We start from the raw sequence: 13,761 nt of genomic DNA on the forward strand, positions 1-13,761 counted from the left end.
TTAAGGGTTAGCCACGGTTGTATATAGAGACATCTGCGTGGCAGAGGATGGAGACACGTTCACACCAACAGTGACCAATATGGTCTTGAGGTGTGGGGAACAGGCCAGCTTTGGATAACCTGGAAGGAGATTGCAGGTGATCTCTAAATAAAAGACTTGCAAAACCCAAAGAAACTTTTGGATAATTGAAACAATTGAAAACCTAGTGATTTAGGGAAAGGAAGTGCTTCTGTTTGGCTTTTATGTATAAAGTTATATATATAATGTATGAGGGGATGTTGCAGTATAAAAAGTGAAGTGCAATGCACTAAATTCTTGCAGCTGTTCAGGCAGAAATTACATTAGAATGCCTTCAGTGACATTTTACAGAAATTAATAATCCAGTTCGTTATCTTAAAAGATAATACTTTGCAAGTCTGTATTGTGCCTTTTCATTACAGGCTTCATTGAGATTCTTGTTTGCTTTAAGTGTCCAGAATCTCGGATTTCTGTAATACAGGTATTTTGAGTAGGGAAGAAGAGAATATTTTTTTTTCTTACAGGGAGCTGAAACCTCTCTCAGAAGGGCGTAGAAGGCTGTATAGATGTTTGAAGTGGAGGAGCTTCCCGTTACAAAGAAGTGGGACTCTTATCTACTCAGATCATCTTTAATAAAATGGTTGCCACCGATTACAATCGGAATGGAACCTTGGGTGACTAGCTTGGATGTCATCTGGTATCGGGCATTTGCTTTATTGTGAGTAAATTTTACCCCTACTTATCTGCATTTTAATAGGGGAAGAGAATTACTGTGCTTTATGTAGGTGTTAGGAGGGTGATGTTTCCCATCAAACTTAGGTGATTTTACTGATTTAAAGCAAGAATTCCTTAAACTATGAGCATCCTTCCAATAAACTTTCTCAGATCTCCTTCCTCCATGGAGATGTGTTGTCCTTAAAGGTGCAAAATTCAAACACTTTTTTTATAGTCCTAGCACTCCCTCTACAATCCTGGAAAGAATGTTTTAGAAAAAAAAAAAAGGTATAAGCTTAGTTAGTGTCTGTATTTGTGAGGCCCTGCCTAACCAGGGAGTCTTTCAGAGTAAGTGAATGAGAATCCCATGCTGAGTGATCTGTTGTTAGCTTACAAGGCCTCTTGGTTTGGTTTAGTTTGTCTGGTTAGCACCTTTCCTGAAGGGTTGCTTGGTTTTACTGATGTGGTTCTTGTAGTTATCACTTCCACATTAACATGTCAGAATTTTGGGGGTTCAAAGCTGCGAAGGAGTTAGTGAGGGATTTTTCATGGTTTAGAACCATGTGGGTGATTCAGCTAAATGTAAAGGTAGGCAATGGTTCACTTGTCCTTCCGTAACCTGTATTTGATCTATATGTATGAGAACTAGCTAATGAAGACTGCTTTTCTCCCTGTTTCTCAGTAGTTCCAGGAGAGGAATCCACTTCTGCTGTCTTGGGAGAAGTCTGAGGCTTGCCATGGGTCACACATCTTCTGAAACAGGCCAATCCTATGTTTCTCTTTTTTGCCCTGAGATGAATGGAATCGTTCCAAATGGAAGCTGAATTATTCAGATTCCTCTCTTCAGTGTTGTCTGAGCATGGAATACCAATTAAAATGTTAATTTAGCATTATCACAAGACCCACTTTGATATTATGGAGGTGTCTAGAAGTTCGAACTGCCTTGCTTAGACTGAGCTCTTCCAGGTTTTTATTCATAGCATTCAATTTCCTAACATATTTGCTATGTCTGAATAGAACCTGTCTCAGTTTTGCAGTTGAAAACACCTCTGATGAGTTAATTAACCACTGTTGAGATGTTTTTGAATGGAAGCATTTTATGTGTTGTCCTGTTTGCAGTATTTAATGAATACTTTCTGTGGGACTCTCCCTAGACAGGTTAGTCAAAACCTTTGAGTCTTGTGATTCAATTGCTATGTTACTGCTGGAGCCCATTTGCCTGCATAGTTCCTGAGAGGACAAATTTTTTTCTTAAAGGTTAAACTGCTTAGTCTAGAAACTTCTTTACAGTGCCTTAAGAATTTTGATAAAAATAACTGTCAGATATTGTCCTATTTTTCCCCCAATTTTTTTCATGAAATTTGTATACTCCAGGAGCAATCCTGAAGGCTGTACTGTTCTGTGTTGCTAGTGTCTAATAAATGAACTTTTCCTTCTTTAAGACTATGTATAGAGTACTCTTTATGGGCTGCTCTAGAACGAGGGCTGAGGTGTCTCCTTGTTTCAGTAGCCTTGTCTGTCATCAGCGCTTTGTGTCCTATCTAGTTAAGCTTTCAAGTGGGAAGCATAACAGCTCAAACTAGAGGAAAAAACAAGAATCTGAAGGTTAAACCTCAAGTGACAGGAATTGGCATGTTCCGGGATGTCTGTGCTGGGAAGATGGGACAGATGTGCTAGCTCCTCAACTGGACTCAAATAGTTTGCCTTTAATAGGCAACATTATAAATAATTTTGGGATATTTTCATCTGGTTTAGGGTGTCTAATTTGAAATTTTCCTCCTTTTTTCTCCCTAAACTTCATTGGAAAATTTTAATACAGCCACCAGTGTAGAGTTCAATGTCACACTTTCTTAGATGGAAAACTGGAGATTTTACAAACACTCAGGTTATTAAAATAATGCTTATACAGTGTTGAGGCATGAGGTGGGCACGGTAGGCTTAAAAAATCAGCTGATTTTGATGCAGTCATGCTGTGATAATAAAACATGCAGAGGGAATTCAGTTTTATTGCGGTGTACCTGCAATGACTTCACATTTTTGTAGAATCTTTTTACATGTTGAACTAGCAGAACTCCTTGCATGTAACCTGTTCAGTCAAGCGCTTGATTTACCATCTCTGTTTGGGGCTGCTCCTAAAAGACAGAAAATGCTGTCTTGCTTCAGTAGTTCTGAGAACTAAAGTTAAGGTAAAGCAATGACTATTGAACTTCTTCCCAATTTCTCTGTTCAGTTTTGGCTTTTTGTAAGGATTTTTTGGGGGTCAATTTCTTGGAAAAAATATGATGAACATTATATTAAATTTGTTAATAGACTGAATTAAAACTTCATGTGTAGTTATGCAACACAGTTACTTGAAGCAGCTGAACACATCCTCATCAAGGCTTTCTACAACTTGTGTCAGTTCAGTAGCATTCATTGACTTTCACTGTCAATGAAAGTAGGTTGAAGAAATCTCTTAGGGGCAGTCATGATGGTGTGCCTTCATGACTGCAAAAAATCCGAGTACTAATATGCTTTTACAATTGAAAAAAGAGCCTTTTCCCCTTGTAGCTCTTGAGACTTGTCAATCTGTTTTTTTCTCCTGTTGATATCTGTCTGTATTTTCTGGTTTCTGGAGCGGATGTGATTCCTTTTGTATCTGAATGCAGCTTTTCATGTACATCAATGAAATCCAAACAGTATTTATGGTGATTATACTGTTGTTCTTAGATAACATTCCCAAAAGTACCAACATCTAGAGAATACTGGACCATATTTATCCATATTTAGGCCAAGGCAGATCTTTCTGGTGTGTACATCTTCTGAAGGAATAGAAATATATTCACATCTTAGTCTTTGACAGTCTCAGTGCAGGAGCGAATCGCACAGGTGATTTTTGATCAAGACTTCTTTTAGGGAAGAAGCATCAAACACTTTATTGCAGTTCAGTTTTGTAACCAATTTTAAATTGTAATTAAACATTAATGCAGAATGACTTCATTCTATTCTTAGGCTGTTTACTATTAAGCTGCTGTTCATTTTTCTGAATGTTATGCCTTAAATTAAAAGATGCAAGACCACTGGAATTTGAATGCTGTGAAGGTTAGAGTGAAAAGTAACCCATGACTGTACAGACCCCCTGGGACTGTAGCAAAGAAGAAAAGGAAGATAATGGGAGGTTTTTCAGGAAGGAGCCTAACTAGCAGCTGAACTTGTTGGTTTCAGGTAGGAAATCATTAGACATAGTAACATCTCTTCACTGATGTAATTTCTAGTGTATGTATTACGATTATCATTAATACTGAAATCTCAGGAGATGATGAATGATGCAAAGAAAAATTCAGGATTTCTGAAAGTATTTAACTATTATTATTGTGTTATGTTCCTCATATATTAAGATGTATCGTTCAATGGTGGCAGAGAAATGGACATTATACTTTGTGGTGCCTCGCCACAGAGATAATGAAACAGATAACTCTGCAGGGAAATGTCAGCAGCGCAATATAATTCTGAAGAATCCAGAAGAGTATTCTCATATTAGATGATACATTAGTCTATCATTTTTAATTTATCCTATTTTAACGAAAGTTATTTTTGGAAAACATTGTTATGTTTGAGGATTTATACACAGATTCCTGTGTAAAATGTCCATGAATATGGTTAGTTCTGGAAACAAGTACAGTGTTAAAGGTATTTAAATTGGAAATTCATTATTATCTTTTGAATGTCTACCTTGTTGTTTTCAAAATGTTTCTGTGGTGATTAGTTTTCATTCAAATTGAGAACTCAGTGGTAGCAAAATCTGGAAATCTAGTTGAAGGGGTGTCTTCTCTTGCTACTCTCTCACTTTCTCCTCACTGAATATGAGCATATGTTTCATTAAAAACATGGGTTGTACTTTTTGCTCATACTCACCTAAAGCTTACTGATGTTTGGAGAGGTGAAGTCCTGAATATTTATTTTTACTCTTAAGATGCTCATTCCAAAAGCAATTGTAATTGCAAGAGAGGGAAACAATTGTGTTGATTCTGACTTAATGTCAGTATAAAATATTTGGAGCAGTCGTCTGAATTTGGAAATGTCATTTTTATAATAACTCTTTTGCTTGAATCTTGTTGTCCAGGTGATGGAGGAGCTCAGTGCAGGGCAACAGAGCTACTCATTGAAGAGCACATCCATGCTTCTCATGTAATGTCTGTCCAGAGTGGCTTAATTACTTTTGATCTGTGTATGTAGCATTTTACATCTTCCAAGTGTTTTACAAGCAGATAATTAGGTATTTAAAAATAAAATACTGAGCTGTAAAGATTGGATCTTATGAATGATTAATTACTGAAGGTCTCCTTGTGGATTTTTGCTCAGTGCTGCACTTGTTTTTAATGGGGTATCTGAACGATGTAGCCTATATGTAGTATCTGCATCAAAAAGTAAATTAATCCCCATAGGCTTTAACTGCCATCATATGTAAAGTGAATATTAAGCTATCCTTGCATGACAGTAGTAAAACTTAAATACTGGTCTTTTAAACTTGATAGGTTCAAATTTTTGTGTAAGAAGGAAATGGACCCTTAAAGCAGTTGCAATAATAAAAACAACCCCAACCAAACCACCACCCAGTTAATAAACAAGCCTGCAGTTAAAATTAAAGGCAGAGTAAATATTTAATGGGTCAAACTTTCAGCCTTTTGCCTTTATTCTATGAATCTAGCTTCAAAACAATAGATTAGGCTAGAAGTGACTTGGTATTTGTATATATTACATGTCTCAGTAATACATTTGTTGTTTCACCAAAATGCTTAGCAGCATAACTTTACAAGAGCTCTCTTGGAAACAACCTGACCTACCCAAGTTCTAAGGCTGTTTAGCAAAGTTGAAGTTGCCTTAGCATTTGCAATGTGTACTAGTGTGTTTATGCTGTGAAAAATACGCATAAATGGGAATTGAAATTCTGTCTGAAATTTTGTGTAACATTAATGCATAAAAGTAGAAGTACATTGTCTATGATATTCTATTAACAACCATATTTTTTTTCTTCCTTTGCTTGTACTCCAAGCACCTCATGAAGCATTGGTATAATTGCATTTCTGCCTGGACTGGAGACATTGTGAGGATGAGGTGTCTCTAAAAGAGTTTAATTTGTCTGAATGTGCTCGTAGCAAAGCTGTGTGTTTCATCATTGAATAGCTTGGAACCAAGTAGAGTTATTCTGAAATTTCCACCCCAACGCCACAATCCAAAATTGGTACTTTGTCCCAAAATTGGTTAAATAGTCCCTTAATAATACAGAGTGTTGTGGGGACTTGGAGTAACAACTAAACAGGATGTTTTAGTAAAAAGCAGATACTAAATAGCATCTATTGTGACTCTTTGAACTCCTGTTTACTGTCCAGCTTAGAGGCCACCTGAATCGCAGCTCAGAGGAGATAGCTCTGTGGTACCAGCAGTCTGCCATATTTTTCCAAGGCTGTCACTTTAGAGCCTGAATTAATGTTTAGTTACTGATTTGCTGAGAATATAAAATGAATTTAATCTTTCTCCAGTAGGACTTACTAGAATCCTTTTCCACATGCTTACCTCTGTGCCATTTTGTCTTTAGTAATGAAATTATGCAAGATTTATTAATTTTTTGATTTTAAACTGAATCTTGTAAATGCTCATACTCTGGCTTAGGGACTGGCAGCCATTCCCAGCTAAATTGCAACAGGAATGAAGCAGACTTCGCTGCTAAAGATCAAGTACTGTTCTTCCTCCTTCCCCTTGCTCATTATTCTCCAACTCCTTTGCCTCCCAAATTTGGTTTTAAATGGTTTTTTTTCACCGAAGTGTACATATAAATGTAACTTAGCTTAATATTGAAGGTGGTTGTACAGTCTGAAGTGAATTACTGCTCTGTGTTGGGTGAAATCCAGTGTTTAAAAGCAGTGAGGAGTCCAGAAGACATGACTTTGCAAGAACTACTGCTGCTGTTCCATCACCTTTTTAAAAAAAAATCACTCTTGAGATGCAGGAGGAGCTTCCCGATAACATTTCCTGCATGGGATGTCTTCTGCTTTCCAATCTGTGCTTACCTCCTCCTTGCTGGCTTAGTTGCTGATTAGGTCCACCCGAAACTCTCTTCCTTACATTGACCTGCAGATGAGAGCGCCTTCTTTCACTGCTGTGCCTTGCCGCTAAGTTTTAAATAGAGGCTGTGATCCGTGGTCTTCTGTACTACTGAATCTTTCTTCTTCTTTAGCTTCATGGTCATCCAGACTTGACCAGAAGATCCTTTGGACATGTTTACAGTATTTCCAAGTGCTTTTAGTTTTGTAGAGGTGCTGCTTTGTGTTATTGATATTTATGCTGAGGCTCAAAGAGCCTTACTTCTGAGGCATTTAGTGAGCGGTTAAAATAATCAAGTCCTTTGGAGAATATTTTAAGCCTAATTGGAAACTTGTTTTAAAAGCTTTAACAATGTAAGATAAGGAAAGCTAAATCTTCAGCCTGTGATGAAAAATATCCTCATGAGACTGTAAATGTTGGTTGTTTTTTTATTAAGAGACTGCGCAGCAGTCTTTGAAATATAGAGGTGACCTGTGAGTACCTTTAGTTAATTAACCAAGCTTAATACCTTCCCCCCTCATTTTCCTGGATATCCCACATAGCAAATGTGAGTGTATTGTTCATGCTTCCTGTTTTCTGTTTGGTTTTAATCTCATCTGCGTGGCAACTGTGGGCAAGAATAGTTATACCCTTCAGGATGTTTCTTTGAAAATACTTAAAATAAGTGTCATCAAGAGGTGACAATTTCCCTTTTAGAAATATGTAAAGGTTTAATAGTCTCATACTTGAGACTCCTCCTACACATGCTCTTGAAATATGAGGGCTTTTTTAACAAGAATTTTGGTGACTGTGTGAAAGGCAGTCCTGTATCTTCCTGCTGCTTCTAACGTAATGAACCAGTGCTTAAAGTCAGGAGTAGAAACCTATTTCCAGAATCCATTCTGCAGAGTCATAGCATTAAAAAAAGAGTACTGTAACAAAACTAATGCAGGCTCTTATGAAAGTGAAAGGAATTGTTTGTTTCCAGTTGAGCAGATTTCACTCACAGTTGCTTTAGCATAATTTTACTTGTACGCGCTCTCACCCGTGGCCTCAAAAGGATCAAGATATGTGCCCAAGTGCTGTGGCCAGAGTTGCTTGATGGGATATATGAATCCTCATCATGTGTCTTGGATTCTTCTTGATTTTGTGACACTGATACTTGTGGCCTGTAGTTGTTTTCCTTTTAGGAGCTAAGACTGTTTGGGACCTTTTCCTCCAGGTATTTTGTTTCATTCCTCCTATGGTTTGGGCAAAATTCCTGAGTCTCCTTGTTCTTTTGTTTTCCTTATCTGGGGACTTTACTAGGCTCCAGTTCTTGATCTTCTTGTTACCTTATCTTAGGTTTATTCTTCCTCTTCTTGCTCTGTGGTCATTTGAATGAAACCACATTTACCATGCTATGTAGCAATTAGTGTCTGCAATTCTGTTAATCCTTCTTCTGTTGTTTCCTGTTATTGCACATGCTTACCTGCATATTTCCTTTTACCCTCTTAGTATCTTAGTTACAGGTCTTCACAAGTTTTATAACTCTCTTCCCCCAAGGAAAACCTCCTAGATTGGTCTGCTATAGACAGTAGAAGACAGTTTCTGGCTTCTACACCAGCTTAAAGGGTTGTCTGTCATTCAGAAATGGGCAGGATTCTACTTCTTCAAAATTCAGTTGCTTTCAGCCCTATTTAAGCAGAATATTTGGCTCTACTGTACAAAATGATGGGAGATTCAGAACTCTGAAAGTAAGATGACAGATGTTCTCACTAACAGAAAACTGGAAGTCTTCCTTGTAAAGTGGCGTTGTGTAACTTCCCAGATGCTTGGTGTTACACCAGATGAGGAAAACTGAAATTGCCTGAAGGTCGTCGTCTTGTGACATTAACTTTGGTTCTGTTGTTTTTAGAAATCTTTTAAACTGTAAAAATAGCACTGGTTATGTTATGTGATTGACTTGGAACTCTTCTGCAGAAAACTAGACTAGTGGCTTAATCTTCAGAACATGAGGCCTGTATTTTAAAATGAATTTTTATAGCCATGCTTAAGAGGTAACGTTTACATGCTTTTTATTTTACTCTTGACAGAGTAATCTAACTATCATATTTTGCTTTCTGTAATTTTAATAGACTTGTTCCTTCCTGTTCAGTAGTGAGGGGCTGACTCTTGTTTATTTATTCTTTTCTACAGGTTAGTGAGTGTGGTGGAAACCCCCCAGCTTTAATATGAAAACTCTGCAGTGTGCCACTTAATGGTTTAAAACCTCACAGCTGAAAAGTCTGTAAACTGAGTGGTTATGAGATGGAACTAGAGGACTGACCCATATTCAGTGTTTCATTTCTTCATTGCCGTGACTGAGCAAATAGAACGAGATTTTTTTGCTTTGTGCTTTCATGTATTTCCTATTTCAGAAAGAAAAGTAAAGCTAATTAGTGACAAAACCCGCAAGAGTTAATGAATTTATTTATCGCCATGTATTTTTGTCACTGTCACAAGGTTTGATGTGTATCCCAAGGGAAATCTTGCCCATGCATTGATAATCAGTCATATTGTTCTACTTTTATCAACTATGCCAGTGCTTATTAGGATTTACTTAGTGGAAAAAAGTACTGACTTTTAAGTCATTAAAGTTGTGACTGGTCTCTGCAGATTTTTTTTTTTTTTGACTTCTGTGAACCTTTCATATACCAAAATACAAAGAGGAGCCTTGTGCAGCTTTACATGTCTAGGCTGCGCCTTCTACTCGGGCCTGCTACAAGCCATTAATGAGCAGTCTCAGTACGTGGCTTAGTTTATTACTGAATAAATAAAGATACCAAACTCCAGGTAAAACTAACATGCATCTCCCTCAAGAAAAAAGTGTAGTACTGAATAAAAGAGGATTCTAACATGTCTAAAGAAAGCAAACAGGCTAATGTTGACTTAAAGATTGATAGTAGAAGGTACCTTTTTCTGCCTCTTTTCTTGTTAGCTACTGCCAAACTTTAAATACAAGTGACAATCCTTTGTTTCTCTTGCTGGTCTTAAAATGCCTAAAGACAGCATAAAACACATCTGTATGGTGCTAAACACTTAGATTGATGGCACAGCAGGCTTTTATCCAGTCATCCTTCAATATCTAGCCATGGTCTGTAAAAGTTACTTTGTTTTTCATAGTGTGGCATTTGGATATTGGTGGGGTGGCTATGTGAAAGGTAGGATCCTTTGGGAGAACTGTTACTCTGCTCGTTAGAGGCAATTTCTTGTTCGTTTTCTGTCCCTTGGGAATGTGTATGTGAGGCTTAACATGCACTCTGAAGTAATGCTGAGCCTGTCACATAATTGTATTGGGTAGCACATATGTAGCCTTTCAGGAGCTGTGGCATCATGGATGCTGAGGCTAGCTGAAGCAAGATTTGGGGTGTGCTACTTAAAAGCTGCCAGAACAGCCTCACCATGCTATTCACTAATAGGAGTTGTGCAAAAGGACCCTGGAGCCAGAAGGACCAGTGTTTCGTGTCCAGGAGAGCTAGGCAGGTGGTTCTCTGACCTGTATAAGGAGGCTGTTCATTTTTCATACAGTACAGTCATGCTTTTAATATTTTGGGCTTTGCCTTGTGACACCGGGCGTTCTCTTGAGTGTTTCCTGAGTGTTGGCTGAGAATTGCCTGTCCCCTGCCTGTTGCAGAGATGGTCTGAACGAGCGATTTGCAGGCTCTGTGTCCCAGCACTGCAGTCTGAAGTCAAGAGAGAGGCTCTGGAGCCAGTTGCAAGGACAGTATTGTCCACACTTTCCCAAAAGTCTTCTAGAGGTGTTAGTAGATCTTGATCAACAGAGCCCAAAGACATAAAATCCTTGAACATTTGCTTTGTTAAAAGGGTGGTATGAAAATTTGAGCAACCTGGAGATGCTAAGCTGTTAAAATAATGCAGTGAGCCAGCTCGGGGGTCAAAGTGGAAGGAGGAATCTTTTAGTGACCTGTGACTGTAAGAGCTCTCCCAAAGGAACAAGGGACTTTTCCGCTTATTGATGTCTGCTTGCATTTATTTCAGTGGCAGAAATGACACTGTTCATAGTTACTCTTGAGCATTTTTTCTCAGTGCTAAGAGCACGTTCCCTTGGGGAAGGGAAGTCTTACTTGAGGTTTTTAGAACGAAAAGCAATAAAGTTGGTACTAACCAATGTCTAGTGGAAGGTGTCCCTGCTTGTGGTAGGGAGGGCGGGCAAGGTGATCTTTAAAGATTCTTTCCAACCCAAGCCATTCTGTAAGAACTGTTGCCAAATTTTCATAGAAAACTGAAATAGTGTACAACAGGAATGAGACTGGGAAAATGTATAGTACAAGATTAGGAATAAAATGAAAACTTTTTCATTTAAGGAAAAACAGCAGTCTTTTAATAGCTTTCACTAACTAGCTATGCATTCCCTGTTAGAGACTAAGATATATTCAGCTAGGTTTAATCCCAAGTGTGTGTCTATATCCGGATGTTTAGCTCATCTCAAGGCTGGAAACTTCCAGTTTAAGACATGAACCAGTCTTGAACTGCTGGGTTTTGGGAAGCTGCTCCTCCCTGTTTTGGAGAGAGAGAGGATCTCAAGTTGTGCAAAGTTTCTCTGCATTGAATTGTATTGGCTTTTCCTTAATAACAGGATTGGGAATGTAGTTTCACAGAGCTGATGTTTCCTGTGTATGTCCTATAGTAATATTGAAGAGTAAAAAGAAAATGTCTGGAGCAGAAACTTGACACAAACTAATACTTCAGTTAATACAGATGCAGAACCTTTCAAATCTCCTTTAAAATATTCACAGTTGTCTTGTGGCAGACTGAACTGGATTCATAGAATCTTTTAGGTTGGTAAAGACCTTTGAGATCATTAAGTCCAACCGTTAACCCAGCACTGCCAAGGCCACCACTAAACTTCGGCCCTAAGCACATCTACGCTTGTTTTAAACACTTCCAGGGAGGGTGATTCTACCGTGTCCCTGGGCAGCCTGTTCCCGTGCTTGACCACCCTTTCAGGGAAGAAATTTTTCCTAATACTCAATCTAAGTCTACCCTGGTGCAACTTAAGAGGCTGTTTCCTCTTGTCTTGTCACTTGTTACTTGGGAGAGAGTGCCAAGGTCTCCCCTGAGCCTCCTTTTCTCTAGGCTAAACAACCCCAGTTCCCTCAGCTGCTCTTCACAAGACATGCTCTAGGCCCTACAGTTTACTCATGGAGTATGGTACTCCCAAAAACTTAATACTTATGCCAGAATATACAGCAGATTTCTTCTGGAAGACTGTTGCTATAGGCGGGGCAGCTTTTCAGTACTTTGTTCCTCCAGTCTGCACTTCTGTCCTAATCCCTCTGCATGAGGCACCTAAAGCTGTGTGTCAGCATAAATAATCTCTTATCTGCAGGGCTTTAACTAGTGAATAATAATCTTGTCCCTATTTGATGGGCCAAATATTAAACATATATTGACAGGGACAACCTTGCTATCAAAGGTCATGTGTTACTGTTGACACAGGATTCTTTCCAGTTGAAGTCTGAGCTTGTTGAACCAGAGCTGGTGGTTTCCTTAGCCAGGGATATAAGAAGCTGGGACTGAAGAGCTAATGTTGCTTAAGCTTCTGCTTTTGTATTAATGCCAGCATTCAAACAGTACAGGCCCTGCTGGCCATGGCTGTTAGCAAGACCCTGGGAAAAAAATACTTTCTAGGTCAGAAAAATGCATCAACTTCAATTTCCTTCTGTCTTGGATGAAGTATTGTGTTATAAGCAGGGCCTCATTGCTTCTGTCAGGAAAACAGCACTGTGTACATGCTATTCTAAGGTACCCGAAGAAAAGAATGAATGAAAATTAATGAGCTTTTCAGGCTAACATATATTTTCATAGTCATCTTTTTTATAAGGCAGTTACTGAAGTGTTAATCATTTGATTACTGGTTGTTGTAGATAAGGGAGTAATTGGTCCCTTTCTGTAAATTATGGAAATGCTTGACAGGAAAGAGCAGTTGGCCAGGCAGCAGGCATGAAAACTCGTGTTTGTGTGGGTTATTGCCTGGAGAGATTGACTGGAACTAAACCCTCTTTGCTCTGATGACATCTGGGTTGTGAGAAAATTATATTTCCTATTTTCTTCTCTGTAGCAAGGGCATGTCTTCCAGCAAGGTCTCAAATGCTTGTGAAACTTGCATAACTCTGGACATGGCTTGAAATGTGTACTCATCAATTTTTCTTAGAAACCATAAAATAATTAGTCTTTGGCTATGGCCAAGGAGAGGAGTTCCTTCTTTGCCTCCTGCGTGACAGACAGCGTTAGTGATGTCTACTGTTTGAAGACTTCGCTGAGACTTAAGGAGCTGCAAATCTCACTGATTTCCTGGGGTTGTAACAAATACAGATACAGCAGATATTTTTGCTGTAACTCTTTAGAATCCTTTAGGAAAATCATATTACACCCTCTGTCTCTGAAAGGAAAAGCATTGAGTGAACAATGTTGTGAAACATGAAAAAAAGATGCAATAATCCCACATACTCAGTGTTTAAAATGGTGCTACTGTGAAAATGGACTTGCTTTTTTTCATTGTGTCCCTGTTATTGTAGCATGTGAGAATAAGCTGCAGATGATATCACGCATTCACATAATAGCTTTATGTGTGCTCATCTGCTAGGTAGGTGTCATTCCTTGTTATATCATGTTAGTTCACTCGACTCTGTTGCTTCCCTTCCTGCTGTTCTGCACCAGACAGTCATAAATATTCATGCACTCTTCCTACCATCCATTTAGGCTTGTATACCTAGCTTATGGTCTGTTCTAGTTTGTTATACGCAGGCTTTTTTTAACACTGGAGTGCTGAAGGCTGTCTAGTGAGCTAAAGGGCTGGTGTCACAGTTCCTGGTTTGTGAAGGTGCTGGGAACTGTTGAGATACTGAGGTTTTAAAATGCTCTGCTCGGAAATTCTTCTATTGCAATGAGTTGACTCAGTTTCATGGCGCTTGATTGTTACATGGA

At 38.6% G+C, this 13,761-nt stretch overlaps 1 protein-coding gene and 1 long non-coding RNA gene across 3 annotated transcripts in view; both read left to right on the forward strand.

Annotated features, from left to right (window-relative positions):
- RAB6A (RAB6A, member RAS oncogene family) overlaps nt 1-13,761 on the forward strand; it is a 67,885-nt gene that overhangs the window by 13,712 nt on the left and 40,412 nt on the right. The window lies entirely within an intron of this gene.
- On the forward strand, nt 355-9,211 carry LOC119142748. Its single transcript, XR_005102403.1, has 3 exons — nt 355-3,936; nt 4,835-4,939; nt 8,971-9,211. It is a non-coding gene; the product is annotated as an uncharacterized LOC119142748 (long non-coding RNA).

Source organism: Falco rusticolus, chromosome 2 (assembly GCF_015220075.1).
Source record: "Falco rusticolus isolate bFalRus1 chromosome 2, bFalRus1.pri, whole genome shotgun sequence".
NCBI classification, from domain to species: Eukaryota; Metazoa; Chordata; class Aves; order Falconiformes; family Falconidae; genus Falco; species Falco rusticolus.